Below are 12,783 nucleotides of genomic sequence, written 5' to 3' on the forward strand. Positions count from 1 at the left end.
CATGGAGAGCACCTTCGCAATAATCTTCGCCATCGCGTGGATGAGGCTAATGGGTCTACAGTCGGTGATCCCCTCCGCCCCTTGCTTTTTAGGCAAGAGGACCACATTGTAGAGTTGAGCCACTGGAGATTTGAAGTGTGCATGGAGTCAAAATGCATAATGACCCTGATAACCCACAAGTATAGGGGATCAATTGTAGCTTTTTCAATAAATAAGAGTGTTGAACCCAACGAGGAGCTAAAGGTAGGATATATATTCCCTTCAAGTTCTATTGACCATCGATACAACTCTATGCACACTCAACGTTTACTTTACCTAGAACAAGTATGAAACTATTTTATAGGTGTAGGGATAAGTTTGCGAGGATAAAACTAGATGTACTTAGTGAGAAAACTACGAGTAATTTGCAAGATAATAAAAGTTAGTTGTTTAGTAGAAAGCTTTTTGTAACACAAGAGAAGGATTTATCCCTAGGAAATCGATAACTAGACTTGTAATCATTATTGTAATTTTATATGAGGGAGAGGCATGAGCTAACATACTTCCCGTACTTGGATCATATGCACTTATGATTGGAACTCTAGCAAGCATCCACAACTACTGAAGATCATTAAGGTAAAACTCAACCTTGGCATTAAGTAACAAGTCATCTTTACTCCCATACGCAACAACCCCTTTACTCGGTTGTAAGCTTTTGTCACTCCAGCCACCCACTATAAGCGAATCATGAACGTATTGCAACACCCTACAGTGGGAAAACCTCATGCTTGCGCGACACGGAGGGCACCATAGGACAACACCAAAATAAAACATACAACTCAAACCAATTACGATCATCAATCAACCCATAGGACAAAACGAATCTACTAAAACATCATAGCATGGACATACATCATTGGATAATAATATATATCATTAAGCAGCATGTTTAAGTAGATATTATAGTGGGGAAAGAGCTATTACACCACTGCATAGAGGGAGAGAGAGTTGGTGATGACGGCGGTGAAGTTGTTGGTGTAGATCGCCGTCACGATGGTTTCCCCGGTGGCTCTCCGGCACCACCGGGAGAGAGGGGAGAGAGCCCTTTTCTTCCTCTTCTTCCTCAGCCTCCCCCTAGATTGGAGGAGGGTTTCTCCTCTGGTCCATGGCCTCCATGGCGGCGGAGGGGCAGGAGCCCCTCCGAGATTGGATCTCTCTCTCTCTCTCACACACTCTCTCTCTCTGTGTGTGTGTGTGTGTGTGTGTGTGTGTGTGTGTGTGTTCTCTTCTGTTTAGCATTCTGGTTTTCTGCCATTTCACTGTTTCTAAAATTCCTGGAGATCCATAACTCCGATTGGGCTGGAATTTTAACACAATTTTCTTCTGGATATTATCTTTCTTGCAGCAAAAGAAGGGAACCAACCGCCTTACAGGGGCTGCACAAGCCTGCTGGGCGCGCCCAAGGTTGGGGGCGCACCCCTCGAGCTTGTGGCCCCCTTGGGAATCTTCTCTCGTTGATTCTTTTTCCCAGAAATCACGTATATTCCAAAATAAATCTCCATAAATTTTTATCGTGTTTGGACTTCATTTGATATGGATTCTGCGAAACGGAAAACATGCAACAAACAAGAACTGGCACTGGGCACTGGATCAGTATGTTAGTCCCAAAGATAATATAAAATGTTGCCAAAAGTATATAAAAGTTATAGAATATTGGCATGAGACAATCAAAAATTATAGATATGACGAAGACGTATCATCATCCCCAAGCTTAATTCATGCTCGTCCTTGAGTAGGTAAATTATAAAAAGATAATTTTTGATGTGGAATGCTACCTAGCATAATCTTGATCATATAATCTAATCATGGCACTAATATTAAGACACAAGTTATTCAAAGCAATAATCTATAATTTGATATAAAGACATCAATACTCAGGCATCCCAACAAACAATCATGCCTTTTAGAATAAAAATGCTAAATAATGATATCCGTACAAAATCATATAGCCTTGTCATGCTCCATCTTCTTAACACAAAATATAAATCATGCACTACCCTGGTGTCAGCCAAGCAATTGGTTCATACTTTTTAACGTGCTTTAGATTTTTCAACCCCCACACAATACATGAGTGGAAGCCATCAATATAGAACTATGGGTGGAATAGAATATCTCCCATTGACGCGGCTAATCAACGGGCTATGGAGATGCCCATCAATTGATTTCAATGCGAGGAGTAGGGATTATCATGCAACAAATGCACTAAGAGCTATAAGTGTATGAAAGCTCAAACTGAAAACTAAGTGGGTGTGCATCCAACTTGCTTGCTCATGAAGACCTAGGGCATTTGAGGATGCCCATCATCCTTTTTTTCATTTTGTTGGGCTCTTTTTGGCCTCTATTTTTTCCTCTTTCGTCCGGAGTCTCATCCCGACTTGTGGGGGATCATGTTGGAAATATGCCCTAGAGGCAATAATAAAAGGATTATTATTATATTTCTTTGTTCATGATAGTTGTCTTTTATTCATGCTATAATTGTATTATCCGGAAATCGTAATACACGTGTGAATACTTAGACCACAACATGTCCCTAGTGAGCCTCTAGTTGACTAGCTCGTTGATCAACAGATAGTCATGGTTTCCTGACTATGGACATTGGATGTCGTTGATAACGGGATCACATCATTAGGAGAATGATGTGATGGATAAGACCCAATCCTAAACATAGCACAAGATCATGTAGTTCGTTTTGCTAGAGCTTTTCCAATGTCAAGTATCTCTTCCTTAGACCACGAGATCGTGTAACTCCCGGATACCGTAGGAGTGCTTTGGGTGTACCAAACGTCACAACGTAACTGGGTGACTATAAAGGTGCACTACAGGTATCTCCGAAAGTGTCTGTTCGGTTGACACGTATCGAGACTGGGATTTGTCACTCCGTATTACGGAGAGGTATCACTGGGCCCACTCGGTAGTGCATCATCATAATGAGCTCAAAGTGACCAAGTGTCTGGTCACGGGATCATGCATTACGGTACGAGTAAAGTGACTTGCCAGCAATGAGATTGAACGAGGTATTGGGATACCAACGATTGAATCTCGGGCAAGTAACATACCATCTGACAAAGGGAATAGTATACGGGGTTGCTTGAATCCTCGACATCGTGGTTCATCCGATGAGATCATCAAGGAGTATGTGGGAGCCAACATTGGTATCCAGATCCCGCTGTTGGTTATTGACCGGAGAGCCGTCTCGGTCATGTCTGCATGTCTCCCGAACCCGTAGGGTCTACACACTTAAGGTTCGGTGACGCTAGAGTTGTATGAATATGAGTATGCAGCAAACCGAATGTTGTTCGGAGTCCCGGATGAGATCCCGGACGTCACGAGGAGTTCCGGAATGGTTCGGAGGTAAAGAATTATTTATAGGAAGTGCTGTTTCGGCCATCGGGAAAGTTTCGGGGTCACCCGGTATTGTACCGGGACCACCGCAAGGGTCCCTGGGGTCCACCGGGTGGGGCCACCTATCCCGGAGGGCCCCGTGGGCTGAAGTGGGAGGGGAACCAGCCCCTAGTGGGCTGGTGCGCCCCCCCTTGGCCCCCCTGCGCCTAGGGTTGGAAACCCTAGGGTGGGGGGGGGGCGCACCACTTGCCTTGGGGGGCACTCCACCCCCCTGGCCACCGCCCCCTTGGGAGATTCCCATCTCCAGGGTCGGCGCCCCCCCAGGGGGCCTATATAAAGGAGGGGGGAGGGAGGGCAGCCGCACCCTGAGTCTTGGCGCCTCCCTCCCCCTGCTACACCTCTTCCTCCTCCCGCAGTTGCTTGGCGAAGCCCTGCCGGAGTTCTGCTGCATCCACCACCACGCCGTCGTGCTGCTGGATCTTCATCAACCTCTTCTTCCCCCTTGCTGGATCAAGAAGGAGGAGACGTCACGCTGACCATACGTGTGTTGAATGCGGAGGTGCCGTCCGTCCGGCGCTAGGATCTCCGGTGATAGGATCACGACGAGAACGACTACCTCAACCCCGTTCTCTTGAACGCTTCCGCATGCGACCTACAAGTGGTATGTAGATACATCTCTCTCTCTCGTTGCTAGATGAACTCATAGATTGATCTTGGTGAACGTAGGAAATTTTTTATTTTATGCAACGTTCCCCAATAGTGGTATCAGAGCTAGGTCTATGCGTAGTTCTCTATTGCACGAGTAGAACACAAATCTGTTGTGGGCGTAGATCTTTTCAACTTGCTTGCCACTACTAGTCTTTTCTTGCTTCAGCGGTATTGTGGGATGAAGCGGCCCGGATCGACCTTACACGTACGCTTACGTGAGACAGGTTCCACCGACTGACATGCACTAGTTGCATAAGGTGGCTAGCGGGTGTCTGTCTCTCCTACTTTAGTTGGAGCGGATTCGATGAAAAGGGTCCTTATGAAGGGTAAATAGAAGTTGACAAAAAATCACGTTGTGGTTATTCGTAGGTAAGAAAACGTTCTTGCTAGAACCCAATTGCAGCCATGTAAAAGATGTAACAACAATTAGAGGACGTCTAACTTATTTTTGCAGCAATTGTCATGTGATGTGATATGGCCAGAAGTTGTGATGAATGCTGAATGATATATTGAGATGTATGAGATCATGTTCTTGTAATAGGAATCACGACTTGCATGTTGATGAGTATGACAACTGGCAGGAGCCATAGGAGTTGTCTTAATTATTGTATGACCTGCGTGTCAATGATTTAACGCCATGTAATTACTTTACTTTATTGCTAAGCCGTTAGCTATAGTAGTAGAAGTAATAGTTGGCGAGTAACTTCATGGAGGCACGATGATGGAGATCATGATGATGGAGATCATGGTGTCATGCCGGTGACGAAGATAATCATGGAGCCCCGAAGATGGAGATCGAAGGAGCTATATGATATTGGCCATATCATGTCACTACTTTATATAATTGCATGTGATGTTTATTATGTTTTATGCATCTTGTTTACTTAGAATGGCGGTAGTAAATAAGATGATCCCTTATAACAATTTCAAGAAAGTGTTCCCCCTAACTGTGCACCATTGCTAAAGTTCGTCGTTTCGAAGCACCACGTGATGATCGGGTGTGATAGATCCTTACGTTCACATACAACGGGTGTAAGACAGTTTTACACATGCAAAAGACTTAGGGTTAACTTGACGAGCCTAGCATGTACAGACATGGCCTCGGAAGACAAGAGACCGAAAGGTCGAACATGAGTCGTATGGAAGATACGATCAACATGGAGATGTTCACTGATGATGATTAGTCCATCTCACGTGATGATCGGACATGGCCTAGTCGACTCGGATTGTGTAACACTTAGATGACTAGAGGGATGTCAATCTGAGTGGGAGTTCATTAAATAATTTGATTAGATGAACTTAATTATCATGAACTTAGTCTAAAATCTTTGCAAAATATGTCTTATAGATCAAATGGCCAACGCTCGTGTCAACATGAACTTCAACGCGTTCCTAGAGAAAACCAAGCTGAAAGATGATGGCAGCAACTATTCGGACTGGGTCCGAAACCTGAGGATCATCCTCATAGCAGCCAAGAAACATATGTCCTAGAAGGACCGCTAGGTGAAGCACCCGTCCCAGAGAACCAAGACGTTATGAACGCTTGGCAGTCATGTGCTGATGATTACTCCCTCGTTCAGTGCGGCATGCTTTACAGCTTAGAACCGGGGCTCCAAAAGCGTTTTGAGCAACACAGAGCATATGAGATGTTCGAGGAGCTGAAAATGGTTTTTCAAGCTCATGCCCGGGTCGAGAGATATGAAGTCTCCGATAAGTTCTCTAGTTGTAAGATGGAGGAAAACAGTTCTGTCAGTGAGCACATACTCAAAATGTCTGGGTTGCACAACCGCCTGTCCCAGCTAGAGATCAACCTCCCGGACGAGGCGGTCATTGACAGAATCCTTCAGTCGCTCCCACCGAGCTACAAGAGCTTTGTGATGAACTACAATATGCAGGGGATGGTGAAGACCATTCCTAAAGTATTTTCAATGCTGAAGTCAGCAGAGGTTGAAATCAAGAAAGAACATCAAGTGTTGATGGTCAATAAGACCACTGAGTTCAAGAAGGGCAAGGGTAAGAAGAACTTCAAGAAGGACGGCAAAGATGTTGCCGTGCCCGGTAAGCCAGTTGCCAGGAAGAAGTCAAAGAATGGACCCAAGCCTGAGACTGAGTGCTTTTATTGCAAAGGGAAGGGTCACTGGAAGCGGAACTGCCCCCAAATACTTAGCGGACAAGAAGGCCGGCAACACTAAAGGTATATGTGATATACATGTAACTGATGTGTACCTTACCAGTACTCGTAGTAACTCCTGGGTATTTGATACCGGTGCCGTTGCTCACATTTGTAACTCACAGCAGGAGCTGCGGAATAAGCGGAGACTGGCGAAGGACGAGGTGACGATGCGCGTCGGGAATGGTTCCAAGGTCGATGTGATTGCCGTCGGCACGCTACCTCTACATTTACCCACGGGATTAGTTATGAACCTCAATAATTGTTATTTAGTGCCAAGTTTGAGCATGAACATTGTATCTAGATCTCGTTTAATATGAGATGGCTACTCATTTAAATCCGAGAATAATGGTTGTTCTATTTATATGAGAGATATGTTTTATGGTCATGCCCCGATGGTCAATGGTTTATTCTTAATGAATCTCGAACGTAATGTTACACATATTCGTAGTGTGAATACCAAAAGATGTAAAGTTGATAACGATAGTCCCACATACTTGTGGCACTGCCGCCTTGGTCACATTGGTGTCAAGCGCATGAAGAAGCTCCATGCTGATGGACTTTTAGAGTCTCTCGATTATGAATCATTTAACACATGCGAACCATGCCTCATGGGAAAAATGACCAAGACTCCGTTCTCCGGAACAATGGAGCGAGCAACCAACTTATTGGAAATCATACATACTAATGTGTGTGGTCCAATGAGCGTTGAGGATCGTGGAGGATATCGTTATGTTCTCACTCTCACTAATGACTTAAGTAGATATGGGTATGTCTACTTGATGAAACACAAGTCTGAGATCTTTGAAAAGTTCAAGGAATTTCAGAATGAAGTAGAGAATCAACGTGACCGAAAGATAAAATTCTTACGATCAGATCGTGGAGGAGAATATTTAAGTCACGAATTTGGTACGCACTTAAGGAAATGTGGAATCATTTCACAACTCACGCCGCCTGGAACACCTCAGCGTAACGGTGTGTCCGAACGTCGTAATCGCACTCTATTAGATATGGTGCGATCTATGATGTCTCTTACCAATTTACCGCTATTATTTTGGGGATACGCTCTAGAGACAGCTACATTCACTTTAAATAGGGCACCGTCTAAATCCGTTGAGACGACACCGTATGAATTATGGTTTGGGAAGAAACCTAAGCTGTCGTTTCTAAAAGTTTGGGGATGCGATGCTTATGTCAAGAAACTTCAACCTGAAAAGCTCGAACCCAAGTCGGAAAAATGCGTCTTCATAGGATACCCTAAGGAAACCATTGGGTATACCTTCTACCTTAGATCCGAAGGCAAGATCTTTGTTGCCAAGAACGGATCCTTTCTGGAAAAAGAGTTTCTCTCGAAAGGAGTAAGTGGGAGGAAACTAGAACTCGATGAAGTACTACCTCTTGAACCGGAAAGTAGTGCAGCTCAGGAAAATGTTCCTGTGGTGCCTACATCGACTGAGAGGAAATTAATGATGATGATCAAGGTACTTCGGATCAGGTTGCTACTAAACTTCGTAGGTCCACGAGGACACGTTCCACACCAGAGTGGTATGGCAATTAAAATGAGAAAGGCCATTAAAAAAAGAGAAAGGCCCAAAAAAATGAGAGAAAAAGAGAGAAGGGACAATGTTACTATCCTCTTACCACACTTGTGCTTCAAAGTAGCACCATGATCTTCATGATAGAGAGTCTCCTATGTTGTCACTTTCATATACTAGTGGGAATTTTACATTATAGAACTTGGCTTGTATTGAGATGATGGGCTTCCTCAAAATGCCCTAGGTCTTCGTGAGCAAGCAAGTTGGATGCACACCCACTTAGTTTCTTTTGTTGAGCTTTCATACACTTATAGCTCTAGTGCATCCGTTGCATGGCAATCCCTACTCACTCACATTGATATCTATTAATGAGCATCTCCATAGCCCTTTGATACGCCTAGTTGATGTGAGACTATCTTCTCCTTTTTGTCTTCTCCACAACCACCATTCTATTCCACATATAGTGTTATGTCCATGGCTCATGCTCATGTATTGTGGAAGATTGAAAAGGTTTGAAAAATACTAAAGTATGAAACAATTGCTTGGCTAAAACCGGAGTTGTGCATGATTTAAATATTTTGTGTGATGAAGATAGAGCATAGCCAGACTATATGATTTTGTGGCGATAGCTTTCTTTGGCCATGTTATTTTGAGAAGACATGATTACTTTGTTAGTATGCTTGAAGTATTATTACTCTTATGTCAATATGAACTTTTATCTTGAATCATTTGGATCTGAACATTCATGCCACAATAAATGAAATTACATTGAGAAATATGCTAGGTAGCATTCCACATCAAAAATTCTGTTTTTATCATTTACCTACTCGAGGACGAGCATGAATTAAGCTTGGGGATGCTTGATACGTCTCCAACGTATCTATAATTTTGATTGTTCCATGCTATTATATTACCCGTTTTGGATGTTTATGGGCTTTACTTTACACTTTTATATCATTTTTGGGACTAACCTACTAACCAAAGGCCCAGCCAGAATCACTGTTTTTTTGCCTATTTCAGTGTTTCGAAGAAAAGGAATATCAAACGGAGTCCAAACGGAATGAAACCTTTGGGAGCGATCTTTTTGGAACAAACGCAATCCCGGAGACTTGGAGTGGACGTCAAGAAGCAGCCGAGGCGGCTACGAGGGTGCAAGGCGCGCCCTAGGGGGGTGGGTGCACCCCCCACCCTCGTGGGCCCCTCGTGGCTCCCCTGATCAACTTCCTTCACCTATATATACTTGCATACCCTGAAAACACCGAGGAGCACCACGAAACCCTATTTCCATTGCCACAACCTTCTATATCCGTGAGATCCCATCTTGGGGCCTTTTCGGCGCTCCGCCGAAGGGGGAATCGATCACAAAGGGCTTCTACATCAACACCATAGCCTCTCGGATGAGTTGTGAGTAGTTTACCACAAACCTTCAGGTCCATAGTTATTAGCTAGATGGCTTCTTCTCTCTCTTTGAATCTCAATACAATGTTCTCCTCGATCTTCTTGGAGATCTATTCGATGTAACTCTTCTTGCGGTGTGTTTGTCCAGATCCGATGAATTATGGGTTTATGAGCAAGTTTATCTATGAGAAATGTTTGAATCTCCTTTGAATTCTTTTATGTATGATTGGTTATATTTGCAAATCTCTTCGAATTATGAGTTTGGTTTGGCCTACTAGATTGATCTTTCCTACAACGGGATAAGTGTTTAGCTTTGGGTTCAATCTTGCGGTGTACTTTCCCAGTGACAGCAGGGGAAGCAAGGCACGTATGGTATTATTGCCATCGAGGATAAAAAGATGGGGTTTATATCATATTGCTTGAGTTTACCCCTCTACATCATGTCATCTTGCTTAATGTGTTACTCTAATCTTATGAACTTAATACTCTATATGCATGCTGGATAGCGGTCGATGTGTGGAGTAATAGTAGTAGATGCAGGTAGGAGTCGGTCTACTTGTTGCGGACGTGATGCCTATATACATGATCATTCCTAGATATTCTCATAACTATGCACTTTTCTATCAATTGCTCGACAGTAATTTGTTCACCCATCGTAATACTTATGTTATCTTGAGAGAAGCCACTAGTGAAACCTATGGCCCCCGGGTCTATCTTCCATCATATAAGTTTCCAATCTACTTTATTTTGCAATCTTTACTTTCCAATCTATATCATAAAAATACCAAAAATATTTATCTTATCTTATTATCTCTATCAGATCTCACTTTCGCAAGTGGCCGTGAAGGGATTGACAAACCCTTTATCGTGTTGGTTGCGAGGTTCTTGTTTGTTTGTGTAGGTACGAGGGACTTGCGTGAAGCCTCCTAGTGGATTGATACCTTGGTTCTCAAAAGCTGAGGGAAATACTTACGCTACTTTGCTGCATTACCCTTTCCTCTTCAAGGGAAAACCAACACAGTGCTCAAGAGGTAGCAGCAGTCGAGCCAAGCCACGACAATGTTTGAGCCAAGGAGCATCGCCTCCTAATGCATGGACAACATGGAGTGGATCACCTTAAACACCTCAGTCGACCACTACGAGTGGTCCCCAGACCAAGCCATGTCGCGGGAGGGCCTTGGGGACAACACGGAGCCATGGGCGGTGCCGGCTCAGGAGCCGCACGCGCGGGGAAGGGACAACTGGGCATACGAGGGAGGCGCCCGGGCAGAGGTGGAAGGCAGGTTTGTTGAAGAAGCTCCTCGCTTTGTGGCCGGTTTGGAAGCGGCGGTGACCGGTGATTTGGTTGCAACACTGATACATCCATTTTGCATCATGTTTTCCTACTGTTATTTATTGTGTTTGGAATGTTATTTCACTTTATGATATGATTCTAATGCCTCTTCTCTCTTATTTTGCAAGTTTCACCTGAAGAGGGAGATTGCCGGCAGCTGGAATTCCGGACCGAAAAGGGCTACATCAGAGATACCTATTATGCACAACTCCAATGACTTGAAATTTTATGGAGAATTATTTTGGAATATATGGAAAATATTGGCAAAAGAATAACCAAAGGGGGACACACCAGATAGCCAAATGCCTGGGAGGTGCGCCCTACCCCCCCAAGGGCACGCCCCAAGCTTGTGGGGCCCCTGGGAGGCCTCTGAAGCCCATCTTCTGCTATATGATGCCATTTGACCTAGAAAAAATCAAGAGGAAGGTTTCAGGACGAAGCGCCGCCGTCTCGAGGTAGAACCTAGGCACGAGCACTTTTTCTCTCCAGCGGAGCAATTCTGCCGGGGAAACTTCCCTTCGGGAGGGGGAAATCGAAGCCATCGACATCACCAACGATCCTATCATCATGGGAGGACAAATGTTCATCAACATCTTCACCAGCACCATCTCATCTCAAACCCTAGTTCATCTCATGTATTCAATCTTTGTCTCAAAACCTCAGATACGTACTTGTGGGTTGCTAGTAGTATTAATTAAATCTTGTAGTTGATGCTAGTTGGTTTATTTGGTGAAAGATTATATGTTCACATTCTTAATGATATTCAATACCCCTCTGATCCTTAACATGAATATGATTTGTGAGTAGTTACTTTTGTTCTTGAGGACATGGGAGAAGTCGGTTACAAGTAGTCATGTGAGTTTGGTACTCCTTCGATATTTTGATGATATGTATGTTGTGTTTCCCTTAGTGGTGTCATGTGAATGTCGACTACATGACACTTCACCATACTTGGGCCTAAGGGAAGGCATTGTGGAGTACTAAGTAGATGATGGGTTGATAGAGTGACATAAGCTTAAAACTGTTTGTAATTTCCTTCTACTCCTCGTTGGGTTCGACACTCTTAATTATCAACAGGACTACGATCGATCCCCTATACTTGTGGATCATCAGGCACTCGGCTTGTCGATGGCAAGGGAACAGGCAGCAGAACCAGCCTCCTTTAATCTAGTCTGGGACGGGGTGACGCGGCTTCAATGGTGTCGCAGGAAAAGGCGGCCGATGGGGCAGACAGGACGCGACGGTGACCCAGCCGTCCATCACCTCGAGCCCCGTAGAGGGGGTGAAGGAGTGGCCAACCTCCGATCCAAATCCAAATATGGAGAATAGTGGGGGTTCCTAGTGAGCGTAGAAGACGAGAAATCCCACAACATAGAGGGCGCGGTAAAGCCATCGAGGTGGTGCTAGGAAGAGCTTGGGTGGGTGGTTCTAAGTCTGAAACCGGATAGGTATTTATGTTGAATGGTGGAGCGGTCAGTTGGTACAGTTCTAACCAGAGCGTTGTGGTGGGATATACATGTGAAGCAGAGTATATATCTGCTTCCGAAGCAGCGCAAGAAGGAGTCTGGATGAAGGAGTTCATATCCAATCTAGGTGTAATACCTAGTGCATCTGATCCAAGGACTATCTTTTATGACAACACTAGAGTTATTGTCATTGCTAAGGAGCCCATGTTTCACAAAAGAACCAAGCACATCAAGCGCCGCTTCAACTCCATTCCTATTTATGTTAATGATGGAGACATAGAACTTTGCAAAGTACATACGGATTTGAATGTGGCAGACCCGTTGACTAAACCTCTTCCACGGGCAAAACATGATCAGCACCAAGACTCCATGGGTGTTAGATTCATAACTATGTAAACTAGATTATTGACTCTGGTGCAAGTGGTAGACTCTTGGAAATATACCCTAGAGGAAGTAATAAATTGGTTATTATCATATTTTCTTGTTCATGATAAATGTTTATTATTCATGCTAGAATTATATTGACCAGAAACTTAAATACAAGTATGAATACATACACAAATACTGTGTCCCTAGTGAGCCTCTACTAGACTAGCTCGTTGATCAAAGATGGTTAAGGTTTCCTAACCATATACATGAGTTATCATTTGATAATGGGATCACATCATTAGGAGAATGATGTGATGGACAAGACCCAATCGTAAGCTTAACATTTGATCGTATCACTTGAGTTTATTGATATAGATTTCTTCATTTCAAGTATCTATTCCTAAGACCATGAGATCATGCAAC

Source organism: Triticum aestivum, chromosome 4B, assembly GCF_018294505.1.
Source record: "Triticum aestivum cultivar Chinese Spring chromosome 4B, IWGSC CS RefSeq v2.1, whole genome shotgun sequence".
Lineage (NCBI taxonomy): Eukaryota > Viridiplantae > Streptophyta > Magnoliopsida > Poales > Poaceae > Triticum > Triticum aestivum.